The sequence below is a fragment of the Melozone crissalis genome, unplaced genomic scaffold, assembly GCF_028551555.1.
Source record: "Melozone crissalis strain CALT ecotype California unplaced genomic scaffold, PUWL_Pcris_2 ptg000129l_1, whole genome shotgun sequence".
NCBI classification, from domain to species: domain Eukaryota; kingdom Metazoa; phylum Chordata; class Aves; order Passeriformes; family Passerellidae; genus Melozone; species Melozone crissalis.
In genome coordinates this window covers 941,718-959,824 of record NW_026535903.1, presented here as the reverse complement: position 1 = coordinate 959,824, position 18,107 = coordinate 941,718, and the positions used below count along the sequence as shown (strand labels likewise).

The window sequence follows — 18,107 nt, the reverse complement described above, 5'->3', positions numbered from 1 at the left end:
ACAGCTAATTAACAAACAGTCCCCTCAATTCCCTTTAATGCTACACATGGAATGCAATCGCTGCAATTACCTGCTTCCCAAAGCCATTACAAACCACAGAAAATTAGCTGGAACAGGTGATAAAGCCCTTCCTTTATTGGTTCATGAAAGGAGCTGATCTCCAGGCAGCAGCTTCCCATCAGGCAGATGGAAGGGGCCAGTACCCCTGAGCAGCCTGGCTGGGACCACCTGGCTCCTGGTGAGCCCTCAGACACCATGGACTGCAGGTTCACTGCCCTTGGCTGCTCAGGGCCAGAATCAGCACCTCGGGCCCTGGTACTGAGAGCCAGCCCTGCTCTACCTCTGGGAGTGAGGCTGGAATTGAAGCAAATCCCACCTGGATGCATGGGGGAACCAGGGCAGGGGGCAGAACTCTGGGAATAGGGACAGCAGGACACAGCTCTGGGCCCAAAGGGACAGCAGGACACAGCTCTGGGCCTGAGGGACAGCAGGACACAGCTCTGGGCCCAAAGGGACAGCAGGACACAGCTCTGGGCCTGAGGGACAGCAGGACACAGCTCTGGGCCCAAAGGGACAGCAGGACACAGCTCTGGGGTCAGGGACAGCAGGACACAGCTCTGGGCCTGAGGGACAGCAGGACACAGCTCTGGGCCTAAGGGACAGCAGGACAGAGCTCTGGGGTCAGGGACAGCAGGACACAGCTCTAGGCCTAAGGGACAGCAGGACACAGCTCTGGGCCCAAAGGGACAGCAGGACACAGCTCTGGGGTCAGGGACAGCAGGACAGAGCTCTGGGGTCAGGGACAGCAGGACACAGCTCTGGGCCTGAGGGACAGCAGGACACAGCTCTAGGCCTAAGGGACAGCAGGACAGAGCTCTGGGCCCAAAGGGACAGCAGGACACAGCTCTGGGCCCAGGGACAGCAGGACACAGTTCTGATACCAAGGGACAGCAGGACACAGCTCTGGGGTCAGGGACAGCAGGACACAGCTCTGGGGTCAGGGACAGCAGGACACAGCTCTGGGCCCAAAGGGACAGCAGGACACAGCTCTGGGGTCAGGGACAGCAGGACACAGCTCTGGGCCCAAAGGGACAGCAGGACACAGCTCTGGGCCCAGGGACAGCAGGACACAGCTCTGGGCCCAGGGACAGCAGGACACAGCTCTGGGCCCAAAGGGACAGCAGGACACAGCTCTGGGCCTAAGGGACAGCAGGACACAGCTCTGGGCCCAGGGACAGCAGGACACAGCTCTGGGGTCAGGGACAGCAGGACACAGCTCTGGGGTCAGGGACAGCAGGACACAGCTCTGGGCCCAGGGACAGCAGGACACAGTTCTGGGGTCAGGGACAGCAGGACACAGCTCTGGGGTCAGGGACAGCAGGACACAGTTCTGGGGTCAGGGACAGCAGGACACAGCTCTGGGGTCAGGGACAGCAGGACACAGCTCTGGGCCCAAGGGACAGCAGGACACAGCTCTGGGCCCAAAGGGACAGCAGGACACAGCTCTGGGGTCAGGGGACAGCAGGACAGAGCTCTGGGCCTGAGGGACAGCAGGACACAGCTCTGGGGTCAGGGACAGCAGGACACAGCTCTGGGCCCAGGGACAGCAGGACACAGTTCTGGGGTCAGGGGACAGCAGGACAGAGCTCTGGGGTCAGGGACAGCAGGACACAGCTCTGGGCCTGAGGGACAGCAGGACACAGCTCTGGGCCCAAAGGGACAGCAGGACACAGCTCTGGGGTCAGGGGACAGCAGGACAGAGCTCTGGGGTCAGGGACAGCAGGACACAGCTCTGGGCCCAAAGGGACAGCAGGACACAGCTCTGGGGTCAGGGACAGCAGGACACAGCTCTGGGCCTGAGGGACAGCAGGACACAGCTCTGGGCCCAGGGACAGCAGGACACAGCTCTGGGGTCAGGGACAGCAGGACACAGCTCTGGGCCCAAAGGGACAGCAGGACACAGCTCTGGGGTCAGGGACAGCAGGACGCAGCTCTGGGCCTGAGGGACAGCAGGACACAGCTCTGGGGTCAGGGACAGCAGGACACAGCTCTGGGGTCAGGGACAGCAGGACAGAGCTCTGGGGTCAGGGACAGCAGGACACAGCTCTGGGCCTGAGGGACAGCAGGACACAGCTCTGGGCCCAGGGACAGCAGGACACAGCTCTGGGGTCAGGGACAGCAGGACAGAGCTCTGGGCCTGAGGGACAGCAGGACACAGCTCTGGGGTCAGGGACAGCAGGACACAGCTCTGGGCCCAGGGACAGCAGGACACAGCTCTGGGGTCAGGGACAGCAGGACACAGCTCTGGGGTCAGGGACAGCAGGACGCAGCTCTGGGCCCAGGGACAGCACCAACACGGGCACAGCCTTCCCGAGGGACCCGCACTGCTGACTGTGCCCAGGGGCAGTGGGTGTCCCTGCGCAGTGTGGGGTCACCAGGCACCCCCAGAGGCAGCTCTGAGTGTCCCCAGCTGGGCCTTGCCAGCCCTTGGTGGCCCACAGCCCCTGCAGGGAGCCAGGGCTCATCACTCCCAGCCACTCCACAGCCCCATCTCCTCATCATCCTCCCCAAGGCCCATCTCCTCTCCTCATCATCCTCCCCGAGTGCCAGAGCACCCTCCAGTGATGGGCCTCCCATGCAGGAGCTCCTCAAAAATGTAAATTGGGAACAGCCTCACAGCACAGGAGGAAAATCACTGTAAACAAAATCGCAGTTGCTGTGGAAACCATTAAAAATAGATTCCCCACGCTCCCCCTTTTGTGCTGGGTATTATACAGCTGGGTTCCTTCATTCTGCATTATTATTGCTTTTTAATTATGAATAATTTCCTCCCTTCTATAGGAAGATGGAGTAAAAAACAGAACTTTCCAAACGAGAGGGGCCTTTAGGATATGTTTCAATATGCAAATTAAGGCAAACATGCATTCGGTGCTGTTTATGCCAGGGGGTGAAAATCTTCCTGCATTAACCCTTCCCATGCCACGTCCCCCTTACCCCAGGCAGGAAGGCCAATGCCCACAGTCCCACCAGCAGCTGGATCCAGGGTGAAGGGGATGCACAGATATGTGAGGTAACAGCTCTGCCAGCCTGGCACTGTGCTGCCCTGCCAGCCTTGCCAGCCCTGCCAACACCCTCAAACCCCTCAGAGCAGGGACAGGGCTGCTCCGTGGCAGGGACCAGCTCTGCCCTCACAGGAGCTCTCCAGACCATGAGCTCCTGAGTTTCTCCACATCTCTGAGTTTCTCCAGATCTCTGAGTTTCCAGAAACACCAAGAGCAGCACAACCTGTGGTGCCCCAGCCTGGCACGTGGGTGAGCACTGGCAGCAGGGAGAGGGGACACACTGCCCCAGGGGATGGGAGTGATCGAAATCCACTGAGCTCCCTGTCCTGTGGCATTGAGCACCTGTCCTGTGGCACTGCCCTGGCACGAGTCAGGGAGGAGGAAAGACTCAGAATTATTTGGACAACGATGACACCTGGGAAGATGGTCCAATGCCAGAGAGTGACTCAGGGGTTATTTCCAGCCCTGCTCCATGGGGGAGGATATTCCTGCCCTGTGTCACCCCCGGTGCCATGCTGGGTACCAGCTGCAGCCCTGGCACTGTGCTGCCTGTGCCTGTGCCCATAGCCAGGGCTGGGGCACCCAGAGCTGCGGGACAGATAGATTCGTCTGATAGGAAAAGATTTTAAAATCATAGAAAATTCTATATTTGAAGAGTTAGAAGAAGTTGGAGTTAGAAGAAAGTTAGGCTTCGTTAGGCCCTGGGAAGTGTTGGGCCTTGTGTTTGCTGGATCGTGTGAAACTGCACCTGTGTAGCCAGTATGTGATAAGTGATATAATTGTGAGATGTGATTAGATATAATTATTGTTTAAAGAATCATGAGAAACTGTGTTAGGGGTTTGAGGGGGATCACGAGAAATCCATGCTTGGATGCTCCTGTACATTTCCAAGTACCCTCAAGTACCCACACGGAACGACACAGCCCAGGGCCAGAAGGGCCCTTGGACCTGGCAATGCATTCCTGGAGCACAGGCCAAAGCTCCAGTGCTGTGTTCATCCCTGACTGCCTTCCTCCCCGACAGATATCCCCGTCTGATCCACAGACAGCAAGCAGGAGAGAAACCCCACAGGCTGAAGCCATTCCAGTGGTTAATTACCTTCCCTGATAAAAACACGCACTTCTTTCCAGTCAGGGTTTGTCTCATGGAGCTTTCAGAGCCTGGCTGCTTTCAGAGCCTTTCCCTGCTAAATTAGAGCGCTCTGTACCCACAGACATCTCTTGATCACAAGTTAAAACAGCCCACATCGTCAAGCCACCTCTTAAACTTCTCTTGGATGAAAAGTTCAACCTACTTAGGCTCTGTCTCCCACAGCAGAGCAGCTTTCCCAGCCCATGAACCATTTCTGCAGCTCTTCCCTGCACATTTCCCGTGCCACCAGTGTTTTTCCAGCACATACCCAAGCGTGGTGCCAGCACATCTGCCCTTCACTGCCCATTGCCTTTCACCCCAGCCAGAACTGGGTGCAGCACACTCAGCCTAACGGAGAAGGGAGACAGCAGCCATGGGGCAGGGGTGACAGCCATGGAGGTGACGGTGATGCCCAGTTCCACCTGTCAGCAGTGTCCCCCCTGCCAGCACAGCTGGGGAGCCCCAGCCCCATGTGCCCCTGTCAGACGGGGTCCTGCTCCAGCCACAACTGCATTCCCGTTTCATTCTCAGCAATTACGCTCACATGCTGCAAGACAAATGCATTTAGAAGGCCTCAGTTAAATGTGGGTAATTACGGCTGCCTGCACCAGGGGACAGCCCTGCCCAGGCTCAGGAGGAAGAAGCACGTCCTGACTCCACCAAGGCTGTAAATTAGCGAGCAGCATCCCAATGGCAGCAGAGTAATTACCAGCTCCCCCTTCCCCCCTTCCTGCGGGCTGCCGCTCCCCTGCTCCCCTCAGCACGGGTGTTCCCAGGCATATGCTGCTGTTAATGGGGCTTCTGTCACTTCAGCTGCTGGCACAGATTATTTTATCTCGGGAACCCTCTCCCAGTGCCAGAGCCCAGGCTTTCAGCTCTAAATCATCCACAGGGGAACTCAGGTGCGGGGGAATGCGAGATGGAAGCACCAACTTTGTGACTGTGCTTTGTGCCACAAGGGCACTGGCACAGAGAGGGGGGACCCAGCAGGGCCACCCCTGGCACAGCCCCAGGAATGCACCCGAAAATCCAGCAGGCACAGAGTGAGGGAGAAAGGGGGAACACAACCTGGGTATGGGCAGGGAGACAGTGATGGGTGAGTGTGCAAGCCCAGATCTACCCAGCACGGCACTGGCACTGATTTACCCAGATTTAGCCAGATTTACCCAGCAGGGCACTGGCACTGATTTAGCCAGATTTACCCAGCAGGGCACTGGCCATCCTCCACCTGCACCGTGCTCCTCCTGGCAGCCCTCACCCAGCCCTGCCATGGAGCCAGAGGATGGAGCAGGGGCTGTTCCTGCACCCCGGGCAGGCAGCACCAGCAGCCCCAGAGCACCAGGGGCTCTGCAGGGCACTGCCAGGGTGTGCCAGGGCACCACCGACCCCCCCATGCCCGGGCACCGCGCTCACACCCCGAGGAGAGGGGGCACCGCTCCACGGCTGGCACGGCGGGCACGAGCAGACGGAGGCTCAGCACGGCTCCTGCCAGGGAAAGCTCGCGCACTTTACCACTGCTGAGCAGCTTCTGTGCTCCTGAAATATCCTCTTCCCCTGGGCAACTTCATATGTGAGTCTTGGGACTTGTCGGAGCATTAAACTGACATCTAGGTCACGGTAAGGAATAGCTCAACGCCTCCAGGAAAAAGGGTTTTCCTTCCACATCCCAGCACCTCCTCCTCCACCAGCTCAGTGCTCAGCCCAGGAGCGAGCACTTAACAGGGGTGACCACTTCTAGCTGAGAGTGAAGGAGGCTGTGGGGGTGGAAAAGGGATTAAAGCCATTTCTGAGGCATGGTCTGCAGATTAGCTGCCTTTTCTGAAGCTCTCTTGGCTCTTCATGGTCCCTGGAGCAGCACCTCTGCAGGAGAAGGCACTGGCAGGATTTAAGGCCCAGGGAGCCTGGCTGAACACAGGCCAGCAAACAGAGCCTCCCCATGGTCAGCCTGGCAGGTGCCATGCCCAGGAACCACGGGTGATCCATCCTGACCACCAACAGCATCACCTTGGTGGCAAACAGCCCCCGGGCTCGCTGGGCTAATGCCAACCCCTGGATGCTCCACAGCAGGGTAATGCTCTGGGAGTCCAGCCCTCATCCCCGTCCCCGTCCCCATCCCTGTCCCTGTCCCCATCCCCGTCCCTGTCCCCGGAGTGTCACAGTGATGGAGTGCCGGATGCAGGCACCGTAATGGTTTCATCACCTTAGCCACTTTTTATGAGAAATTTGTTCCAATCCCTTCCCTCTCCCCGGCTGCTGTCACCTTAGCAGATGTCAGACCTGAGAGAATAATAATCCTGGCAGAGCCCTTGAACCGGAGCGAGCAGGGAGGAGCCCAGAGCAGGGAGAAATCTCATTTCTGCAGCAGCTCGGGACCTCCTGGAGCTGCCCCAGCCTGACCCTGCCTGGGCTGGGAGACTGCCTTGTGCCCTCCTCTTCCTCCCTGGGGAAACCTGCCCCGTGCAGGTGAAACAGCGCTGGGGAGGAGCCCCCAGCCCGTCCATCCCAGCTCCATCTGGACTCCATCCGACCCCCATCTAGAGAACACCTGAAATCCACCTTTCCCCGACACAATTCCCACTCCTGCTCCTGTTCCTGGCACTGTAAGAAGCCCCATCAAGGGAACCAGCACAGGCAGAGCCAGTGCCAGCAGGATGGGCACACACACACATGGGCAGATCTCACCGTGCCCCACATCCTGCAGCGGGACTGCCCCGGCCACTGCCCGGCAGAGCTTGGCACAGCCAGCCTGGGCAGGGACCCATCACACCCTCAGTCCTGCACAGCCTCCTGCTCTGGGAGCTCACCCCATCCCCAGGCAGTGCCAGGGGACAGCACGGGCACAGCGGCACGGTGCCACCATCACGGCGCCACCACTGGGGCAGCACCCCTGGCACTGCGGCTCTGCGGGCTCCAGGACACCCCAGAGGGCACCAGGGATCCCCAGGCTGAGCCCACTGGTGGCAGCTGGAGCAGCATGGGCAGCAGGATGGGCAGCAGGGTGGGCAGCAGGATGGGCAGCAGGGTGGGATGGACAGGATGGGATGGGCAGCAGGATGGGATGGACAGCAGGATGGACAGCAGGGTGGGCAGCAGGATGGGATGGACAGCAGGATGGACAGCAGGGTGGGCAGCAGGATGGGATGGACAGCAGGATGGGCAGCAGGCAGAGGCAGCAGGGACACTGGGGTGGCTTCCCCAGCCCCGGGCACCGATGTGGGGATCCCCAAGGCTGCAAGTGCCAGACCTGCCCTCGTGCTGCCTTCCCCTGCGAGGAGCTGCTGCTCTTCGATGAGTCATTGCTGGAAGACGAATTCTATTTAAAGGATGTTATTCGTAGAAATCGAGTTTTAATAACGGGGCATCAAACAGGCAGAAAATACCCAACTTCCAAGCAGCAGAGAGAAGTTTCCCTGCGTTAATTTATACAGCACAAGCACCGCTGGGAGCACTGACACCGCGCACAGAGCTCCTCTCCCTGACGCAGCAGCACAGGGAGCCCCGTCCTGTCCCTGGAGCGTTCCCTGGGCGCAGGGAGCAGGATGGGCACGGGCACGGGCACGGCGGCTGGCACAGCCGTGGCACAGGCCTGGGCTCTGGTGCTGCCGCGCTCCCAGGAGCCTTCGGGCTCTGCTTGGCTGCCAGTGGGAGGGCGGGAGGAGACAGCGCGGAGCTCGCTTTAAAAATAGATCAAACCCTCTGCTACGGAGCCATTTTATTAGAGCAGCACAAGCCGGCGGGCTGGTGACACCTCTGCCAGCACCCAGGGAAGCTCTCCCAGATGGATTTGAAAAGCCGGGGGAAAGAAACAAACACGGAGCAGGCTTGTTTTCCAACAGCAAAAAGGAAAGTGTGGGGGAGAAGCACTCGAGCCCCTCACCCCATGCCCAGCCCAAATCCCCATCCCCGTCCCCAGCCCACATTTCCCCACACACACCTCCCAGGCATCACCAGCTGCCTTGGTGCCACCACTGCAGCAAGGGCTGAACTTCTCACACAAGCACGAGACTTTGGCTCATCCCAAATCTGCTCCTCTGCCCGGTGTGGTGACTCCCATGCCCCCACTGGGTCACATTTCATGTGCTCCATCCCAGAAACCCCCAGAACCAGCCCAGGACATCCCATCAAGCTGCACTGGGCCACAGCACTGGAAAGCACAGCATGGAAATGAGAGGAATCAGGGCAGGGAAAGACCCCCGAGCCCCCCTCATGCAGAACAGGAGCTCAGCGAAAACCAGCATGGAAATACACGACAAACAGGAAAAACCTAATGTACCTCATGATCTGTATCTAAGATCTGCCTGTGCCCAATGCAGCTCAGGCCACAGTAAGCTGGGGATGTGAGTGGCTGGGCCAGCAGCAGCATCCCAGTGGGATGGGGGGCAGCAGGAGGGGGCTGGCAGCACAAATCCAAAGCACTGAGCATGGCAGCATCTGCTGCAACCTGGGAACCACATGGAGACACAGCTCCGTGCATTACTCAGCCACAGGCTGACTCTGAGTCACCAGCTCCAGCATCTGGGAGGAGAGTGAGCGAGTGTGAGCGTGTGAGTGTCAGCCTGTGAGTGTGAGCCTGTGAGTGAGTGTGAGTGTGAGCCTGTGAGTGTGAGTGTGACTGTCACTGCGCTCCAGGGCGGCTGTGCCAGCCTGGCTGGCACTGGATCCATGCCATGGGATGACCGTGTCTGGGAGGGTCAGGCTGCCAGGGGATGGAGAGGTGCTCCAGGAGCACACAGAAGGAGCCGGTCAGAGCCAAGTCAAAGCTTCGCTATAAATACATAGGGAATGGGCACTGGGAGAAGCTGGTCATGCAAAAGGACAAGGTTGGCACAAGAAAAATGGGTGTAAAAGGCTGCAGATAAAGGGAGGCATGAGGAGGGACAGGCACTGGGTGAGGAAAGGGGCTGCAGTGGGACTGCCCGGACAGCGGGACTGCGCTCAGGGCTCTGGATCTCTTCCTAAAGCACACCTTTAAACAGCTTCAAACACCACACAGATGTTTCCCTGCTTCCATCCCAGAGCTGACAAGAGATGCCCACAGCAGAGCCCTTGTCCCCACAGGCAGCGAGCACCTGCCATGGAGAGCCAGCAGAGGATGGGGTGGGACAAACACCCACTGGCCACTCCACAGACCCCTTCCCACTGGAAAGCACCCCCTGGAAAGCTGCTCCCCGCGCTGCCCAGACTGTTTTGCTAACCGTGCAGCAATCCAGGCTGCTGTTCAGATGGAAAGGCTCCATCCCATAATAAACAGCGTGCTATTTATAAACCCGAAAACGTCTTTATTATTATTATTTTCCCCCAGAAAAAACAACCACAATAAACCCCCCCTGCACAGTGCTGTTAAACAGAGCCCGGCACGGCCCCGCAGGTCCGCGGCGCTGGTGCCGCTTCCCCAGGCAGTGCCCAGCAGAACAGATGGCAGTGTGGGCGTTAGGTACCAGCCTCCTGGCAATCCGAACATCTGTTACCGTTAGAAAATGCTAATTGCCATCAATCAGGACAGCACCTACCCACATTTACATGCAAGCACAAAAAAATTACGTCTAAATTTCTCCGAGTACAACACTCGCTGCATGCTAAGTGAGCGGAGCTGCTGGGGTGCTGCGCGGCAGCCCCGGCACACAGAGGAGCAGGACAGAGGAGCTGCTCGGAGCCAAATCAAAGCTTCTCTATAAATCCATAGGGAATGGGCACTGGGAGGAGCCGGCCGTGGAAAAGGACATGGTTGGCACCTTGTCAGCGCGCCCGTGGCACACGGGGCACAGTCCTGGGGCTCATCCCACCCTGCCCCAGGCGCTGCAGGGCACCCCTGTCCTGCCTGGGACCCCTCAGGGGACAGATCCCATGCCCCCATCACTGCAGGGCACCGTGTCCTGTCCCTCTGCACAGCGCTCACCCTGACACACCAGGCACAGCGGTGCCCTTGGCCCCCTGCTTACCCCCTCCAGTGACCCCACAACAGTTTGGGGTCCTGCGCCCCGAGCTGCTGAGCTCAGGGACCACCAGAGCCCCATACACTCCCGGCTCACCTCGCCCTGCCCTCCGCACATCCCGGCTCACAGGAGCCCAGCTGGATCTTCTCCGCCAGCCTCGGGGCAGGGCTGGTATCCCACGGGGCACTGCCACACACGGGACACTGGCACACACTGCCTGAAGCCAGCATCCCACGGGACACTGCCACACACCACCCGAAGCCATCCGTGGGCACTGCCCGGCCCCGGCTGCCCCTCAGCCCGTGCCCCTTCTCCATCCCCAGAGAGCACAAAGCAATGGGGCACAGCCAGCTGCACCGTGGGTCATCAGAGACCCCAGCACAGAGCCCCAAAGCCAGACGGCCGTTCCTGTGTGAAGAAAGGCACAAATCTCGGACAGAGAACTTGGGCACAAAGTTCAGCGAGAGAAGAACGACCACGAGGAACCCGGTGCAGGGTGATGCCCGAGGCACAGCCGCTCGGCAGCGGCCCCAGGGACGCTCCGGCAGCCGGAGACGGCAGCGGCCCCGCTCCTCGCTCCGCGCCCCGGGCTGCCGGCCCCCGCCTCCCTCGCAGCCGGAGCTGCGCCGCATGCAAATGATGCTCCAGGCGGGTGCCAAGAGCTCCTTGTTCCTTCCCCAATTTAGGACACCTCTCGGCGCTGCAGCCCGCACGGAGCTCGTAGGAGGCTGCAAGGGTGCCAGGGGAGCTGAGCCTGCCCAGGGTGACTCTTCGACAGCAAAGCTGCACCTTGCAGTGCAATTTTCCCTTCCCTTGGATCTGTTCCCGCAGGACCACAGCCCTGGATCGCAGCTCTGACAGAAACTTCACACGGCAGAGGCCTTTCTGCCTGCTGCCCTCTGGGCACACCACGGACTCCCAGGTGTGTCCCCACGCGCCACGGCTCTGCTGCCACCGTGCCAGCTGCAGCTCCTGGAGACAGCTCAGGCCCTTCCCAAGGGAGAGCACAGGGAGGGAGCCCGGAGCAGTGATCCCACGGCTAAGGAAGAGCAGGGACGCAGGCTGGAGGAGCGGATGGAGCCCAGAGCAGTGATCCCTGATCCCAGAGCCCGAAGCAGTGATCCCAGAGCCCAGAGCAGCGATCCCTGAGCTCGGAGCAGTGATCCCACGGCTAAGGAAGAGCAGGGACGCAGGCTGGAGGAGCGGATGGAGCCCAGAGCAGCCTCCCTGCCGACACCACGCACTTCCCGCAGCCACAGGAGCTGGGGATGGCAGTGCACACGGAATTTCCCCACAGCCCTCACGTTGGGGCTGTCGGGCTCTGGCTCCATCCCCGGCTCTCCCCAGCCCTGGCTCCCTGCCAGGCTCCCCCTGGCCCGGGCAGGTTGTGGCACCGCTGCCGCCTCCCGCCGCTCCCATCCCAGCGTTACTCAGCAGCCAGGGAACGGCTCGGAGCTACAAGGTCACTCAAAAACACCATCTGTCCTCGCACTGCTCCTCGCCCTGGGGAGAGCAGAGAGAAATGATTGCAATGCACTGAAGGCCGCTGCGCCCCTCTCCGTGCCCTGCTGCACGCCAGCATCTCGCGGTGCTCACTCAGCCTCAGTTCACGAGGGGCGGCCACAGCGCCAATGCCCACTGATGCCCCCACACCCTGCACACCACCAGGGCACCCACGGGTTGGCAGGGAACCCTCCCAGAGTGCTCGTCACAGGTGTTTGGTGCTGGGGAGGGACAGCCTGTGCTGGCCAGAGCCACCTCCGGGACCCCTGGCTGGTGGCCTCACCAGCACCATGGGATGGGGGGCAATGGTGGGAGTGTGGCCCACCTTGCAGGAGGGGAAAAAGGCACAGGAGCACCCCAACATCACCAGGAAGTGCAGCTCCAGGTCCTCTCCCCCTGCACTATTTCTGGGGAGCTGAAGTCACCTGCATTTGGGCTCTGAAGTCACATTCGTCTCTTTTTGTGCTACTTCTGCACCCAAAAGTGTCACAGCACGGCGCCATCTCTGTCACAGCAGCTGTGCCCACATGGCCCGTCCCAGACGCTCCTGTGCCCACAGCCAGGCGCTCCCCCAGCCCCGGGGGCTCACCAGGATGGCATGGGCTGGGTGCACGGGGGCACAGACTCACGCCCGGCTGCAGCAGTAAATAAATACTTGATTTGAGCAAACCCAACCCAGGGAGGTGGAAGGCTAGGCCTAGGCTGCTTAGGGTGAAGGCTGAATAGAAGCTTAGGTGGAGGCAGTACATAAAGAAAGTTAGGGGTTGGGAGCTATAATTTGTTGAGCCGAAATCAACCGTCTTAGTTAGACTAACTTTCTGTTATTCTGCTCATTCTAATCCACCATGAATTAATTCGTATGCTAGTCCTGAGGTAAGGAGGAGGATAAGTGAGGAGGTTCAGGTCGGTCTCTCCCCAGCACCTGGCTGTGCCCCTCACTCACCTACGGGCGCCTCAGCAGCTGCTTCCTCCCTCCCAGCTCTGCAAGGCCCCAGCTGCAGTGCTGATGGCAGAGGTGGGCACTGCCCCAGGGCTGCCCAGGAGGAGTCCCCAGTGGGACCCTGCCACGCTGGCACCACGGCCCCGCAGTGACCCCACTGTGTGCCAGACCCCTTCCATATGGGTGGGCACTGCTCCCAGGGCTGCCCAGTCCCCTGCCCCCAGTGGGACCGTGCCACGCTGGCACCACGGCCCCGCAGTGACCCCACTGTGTGCCAGACCCCCTCCATACGGGTGGGCACTGCCCCCAGTGGGACCCTGCCATGCTGGCACCACGGCCCCATAGTGACCCCACTGTGTGCCAGACCCCCTCCATACGGGTGGGCACTGCCCCCAGTGGGACTGTGCCATGCTGGCACCACGGCCCCGCAGTGACCCCATTGTGTGCCAGACCCCCTCCATAGGGGAGCAGCCAGCGGAGCTGCCAGCTCCCAGCTCCAGCGCTTGCCGCTGCATCTGGAAACTCTTCTCACCCTTAATTGTTCCTAATGCCTTAACACGCGGAGTGACTAATCAGACACTAATTGGGCGGCGTTGGAGCCGGAGTGCCGGCAGTGCCTGCGCTGCCATCGGCGGTGCCCTCCTGTGCTGCCACCACCACAAATCCCGCCGGACTCCAGCGCCTTTCCCTGCTCAGCCTCTCGCAGCGGGGTGCAAATCCCTCCCCAGCAGCAGGGAGAGCCAAGGGATGCCGATTTCAGCTCTGCCAAACGGTCCCTGTGCTCCAGGAGCCAGGGCAGCGAGGGCACGAGGTACCCCCCGGCAGGGATGTCCCACACACTGTCACCCCCCGAGCAGAAAGGCACCGGGAGACCCCCATCGCTCCCCTCTGACTGCTCACCACCTCTGGGCACACAAACTGGCACTGCTGGGATGGGCATTGCCCACGCTGAGCCAGGGCGAGGAGACAAGCGATGAACGGCTGCAGGAATGCACCTGCTCCGGGTGATTTATGGCCGGTGGGCAGCCAGGGCACAGCACAGCTGCATTCGGGACCCCCCGTGCCCCACAGAACCATGGGGTGGTGCCCCCAGCCCGTTTGTGGGGCTGCCCCGTCTCCCTGGGAGCTGCCCCGGGGCTGCCAGCCCTGCCCGCACAGCTGCCGGCAGCGCTGCGCCCGCCAGAGCTGCTCAGCAGCAGGAAAGAGGCACAAATCTTGTTACACACTGGCTAAGCCTCCCTGGGCATGTTTCCTATAAATCTCCTGGAATTTATTATATGATAACTAGCCTGGAAAAGCTAAATTAAATCCACAGCCAAGAAACTGACTTTCAAGTGTGACCTAATTTAGTTGCTGGAAAGGGAGGGAGGCAGGGATGGGGGGATCCCGGTGCCAGCCGTTCCCGTTCCCGGTCTGACCTCCCGGTGCAGCCGCGCTCCCCCCGTGCTCCCCTGCGCCGTGGCTCCGGGGACGGAGCCGCTCAGCCTTTCATGTCTGAGCGGATCTCACACTCCCACTCGCTGCAACAAAAGCGCCTCAAGGGCTCCCCTGTCAGATGTTTTCCATTGCTCATCTCCAAGCCTTCCTTGGAGGAGCGCTCTGCTCCCGGGGCTGCTCCGGCAGGCCTGGGGAGGATGGGGAGGGTTCCTGCAGGGGCTCTGCGCCGGCTCCAAGCTGCTCCCACCAGCCCAGTGAGCCCCAAGCTCGGCACCAGCACCCACAGACCCCATGGCCGCAGCCCCGAGCCTCACACGGGGCCCAGCCGGGCTCCGGGAGAGGAGGAGGAGGAAAGCAGTAGGGAGAAAACTGGATAGGGAAGAGGCTTGGTGCTCCAGTGAGCCATTTCTGCCCAGAGCAGTGCTGGCAGCAACGGCTGCACTGACCCCAGAGACAAGGCACGGCCCTCCGTATGCAGGGGCGCAGTGTGCGTTATGGCCAGGGTGACAACCTGTGTGCCATCCCCTGGAAAGCAGCACAGTCCCAGCCCAGTGCAGCACAAGGTCCTGGAGAAACTCCAGTGCTCCCACTTTGGCCAGGACGCTCACAACAGCTGGATCCACAGCGATGTGGGGCTGGGCAGGACCGGGCAGCCCTTCACCCCAAAACTGCCCACCCGTGGGGCGGCTGGCTCAGGGCTGAGCGGGCACAGGAGGTGGAGCAGGGTGTGGGCAGTGCCCAGGGGCAGGGCAGGGTGGGCACACAGGACCCCGTGCTCCGGCAGACCCGGGGGTGGCTCGGGGCTGGCACACGGACGCGTGCTGTTGTTCTGGAACGGAGTGCACTGGCACAGCGGCGTGTGGGAAGCTTGCATAATAGTGCCAGCCCACACTACGCCTGCTCCTTCCCAGCATGATCAGCCCCTTGCTTTCATGAGCAATAACATCCACCCAAAGTTTTCTAAAGACAAAAAAAAAGAGCTTCAAGGTGATGCACAGAGCTCAGCTGCCTTTGCTGCCTCTGAACCGATTAGTGCAGCTGGGGAATCCATCTGCACGGCCACTCTAATCCCACATTCTGGACAACCTGTACCCCAGCAAGGGACGAGGAGCCTCAAGCTCCCATTTCGTGATTCCTGAGCAGGCACCTGGGGCTGGGACAGGGCAGAGGAGCCAGTGTGCAGTGAGCAGCACTGTGAGGGGGCACACACAGCCCCCACACTGGCAGCTGCTGCCCCAGGCACAGCCATGCGAAGCAGCGTCTTCATCCTCAACCAAAAACATCTCCATGCCCTCCCCTGGCAGGACTGCTGGGTGGAAAGCACATACCTGAAGGCCAAGAGCAGGTGCCTCGGGTGGGGCGGCAGGTGGGAGCTCAGGCTCGTGTTCACCCCTCCACGCCGTCAGGAAGAGCTGTCGGGGTCTCACAGCAGCACTGAAAGAGAGAGAGGGAGAGGCTCCAGTCCCGTCCCTGTGTGGGCACCGGTACCGGAGGAGGACGCGGCGGAGCTCGGAGCATCCCGGGGATCGCGGTGCTTGGCCCCCTCCTCCAACAGCACAAGGATCTCCAACAGCACAAGGATCTCCTCCAACAGCACAAGGATCTCCTCCAACAGCACAAGGATCTCCAACAGCACAAGGATCTCCTCCAACAGCACAAGGATCTCCTCCAACAGCACAAGGATCTCCAACAGCACAAGGATCTCCTCCAACAGCACAAGGATCTCCTCCAACAGCACAGCTATCCCAGCTGGGAGCAGCTCTGGAGCAGCCCCTGACACGGGCAGAGGCAGGACCCAGGACCCTGCCCCGTGGCACAGCCCCTGAGGAGGGGGAAGCGTGTTCAGCCCAGGGAACAGGAGCTGCACACCGCAGGTCCCACCTTACTGTCCCCAGAGGGACATGTCCCACTCTCTGCACTGACAGAAAATGCTGAGGCTGGTCCTGCCTCCCTGAGAACACCGGCCCTGGCCTCTGACAGTGCATGTGATGGAGGCAAGGAAAGCAAAGACTTCTTCCTAAAGGAATAAAGCCCCCAGCCCACCTGTTCCCCCTCTGGAGGCCGCCGGCAGCTCCAGTTTGGTTTTCCCCGACCCAGGTTGGACAGGAGATAATTTAACAGCCTGTCCCCCACTGTAATGGGGCTGTTTCCCTGCTCCCCCGGGCAGCCCATCCATCAGAGCACGGAGCAGTGATGTCCCTGGCACCTCACCAGGCAGCCCCCCTGCGCTGTGAGTTACAGCACCTGCACCGTGCGCTGGGATGGGCTCAGAGCATCGGCTCCACACCAGGAACTGAGATTTATCCCCTCGGTGGAGCAGGGGCAGGAGCTGGAGATAAGTCACAGCAGAGCTGCAGGAGTGGCGCTCAAGGTCCTCCAAGGTTGGCTCACTAAAAACCCGGGAGACGAAGACAAGCCCTGCCTGCTGGTGTGGCTGCACATCCCCTCCTGACGCTGAACCAGCCGTGGCCAACAGGGAGGTGGGACGGGAGCTGGGCCCCCAGGCTGGCTCTGCAGCAATCCCTGCTGCCAGGGCTCCGTGAAGCCACCAGTGTCCCCCAAACACCCTCCCAGCACGTTCCAATAACCCCAGCAGACAGGGGTGGGCTTCCCAGCAGTAAAAATCCAGCCAGTGAAAACCCAAGAGGCAGCCTGGAGAGGGGCTTGGATGCTGCCCCAGGAGCAGCAGACTGGAGGTGCCCGCTCTGGGGCTGGCACCTGCACTCACCCAGCACACCGAGCACGCTGCTGTGTGAGCTCCCAATGGACACCGTCGCTGGTTTGGGGACAGACCACAGAGAGCCCACGGAGACACAGCGAGCATCGCAGGCGCTCCCCAGACTCGCTGCAATTCCCCTCCTGCTTCATTAGTCCCGCTCATTAGCTCTGCTCCTGATCACCAGGCACAGCAGCATCGCTCCCCAGCCCTTCCCTCCCAGCCTCTTTAATGCTGGTCTGTCACAGCCGGTCCCCTAATCCCCCTGGGTGTCCCCTAACCCTCCTGGGTGTCCCCTAACCCCTTGGGTGTCCCCTAATCCCCCTGGGTGTCCCCTAACCCTCCTGGGTGTCCCCTAACCCCCCTGGGTGTCCCCTAACCCCCCTGGGTGTCCCCTTCACAGGCTCTGCCACCTGCCCCTCTTCCCTCCCTGCTGTGGTTGTGAGTGACCAGAGCCACGCTGGAGCTGGGGGCTCAGGGGGGACTCACACTGCGGGGTTTGCCCCACTCTGAACCCCTCCAATCATGGTCAGCAAGAGCAGGACGAGACAAACACTGGGAAAACCCAATTGCATCGCTGAAACAAACTGAACACAGCATGATCTTCTCAGCACTTTCTATTTTCAACAGCAAAGCCACGTGAGTGCAGGACAGGGGCTGGCGTGTTCCCCGCTGGTGCTGGGGGCCCAGCAGCATCCCTCACACCAGCAGCCTCCCTCACCATCCCTCAGCACCAGCAGCATCCCTCACACCAGCAGCATCCCTCACCATCCCTCAGCACCAGCAGCATCCCTCACCATCCCTCAGCACCAGCAGCCTCCCCACAGCATCCCCGGCACTGGGAAGTGTTCCTTCCCCAGGAGGGATGGAGAGCGAATTGCAGATCCCTGCGGGGCATCTCCCCCAGGAGCCGCCGGGCTTTTACTGCACACTAAACCACAGTGATTAGATCAACGAGCCAACCCCTGCAAGGCTGAGAGGTTTTATCAAAGCCAGCAGCACCTCAGGGAGGAGATGGGAAGATGATGCAGCTGCCCACAGCATCTGCAATCCCTGGGCCAGCCTGGCGGCTGCTGCAGGGGCAGGACCGAGGCCGTGCTGCTCGTTTTCAGGAGCCTGAGCCTCTGCTGCTGCCTCCAGGTCCTGGCCCCAGCCCGATGCCTCCTGTCACAGCCATTTCTGTGGGGTGCCACAGAAACGGCCCTCAGCAGGCAGGGCTGGGGGCAGCAGGAGCTGGGGGGCAGCTGGAGCCCGCGGTGCTTTTCCCTGGATTGCAGAGGAGCAGGAGAGGGATTTTCTTTCAGCAGCAAACTCGCTGAAGCAGCACCTGAGCAGCCCCAGCTCCTGCTCCTGCCCAACCTGCAGCTATTCCCCACTTCCCTGCG

The 18,107-nt window shown here is 60.8% G+C and overlaps 1 protein-coding gene across 7 annotated transcripts in view; it reads right to left on the bottom strand.

The window, feature by feature from the left end:
• RBFOX3 (RNA binding fox-1 homolog 3) overlaps nucleotides 1-15,434 on the bottom strand; it is a 67,712-nt gene extending 52,278 nt beyond the window's left edge. For all 7 annotated transcript variants that reach the window (XM_054293185.1, XM_054293184.1, XM_054293187.1 and 4 more), the window contains exon 1: nucleotides 15,335-15,434. The gene's annotated coding sequence lies outside the window, so the exon portion shown is untranslated. The remainder of the gene's footprint in view (nucleotides 1-15,334) is intronic.
• Nucleotides 15,435-18,107: the final 2,673 nt, after the last annotated feature.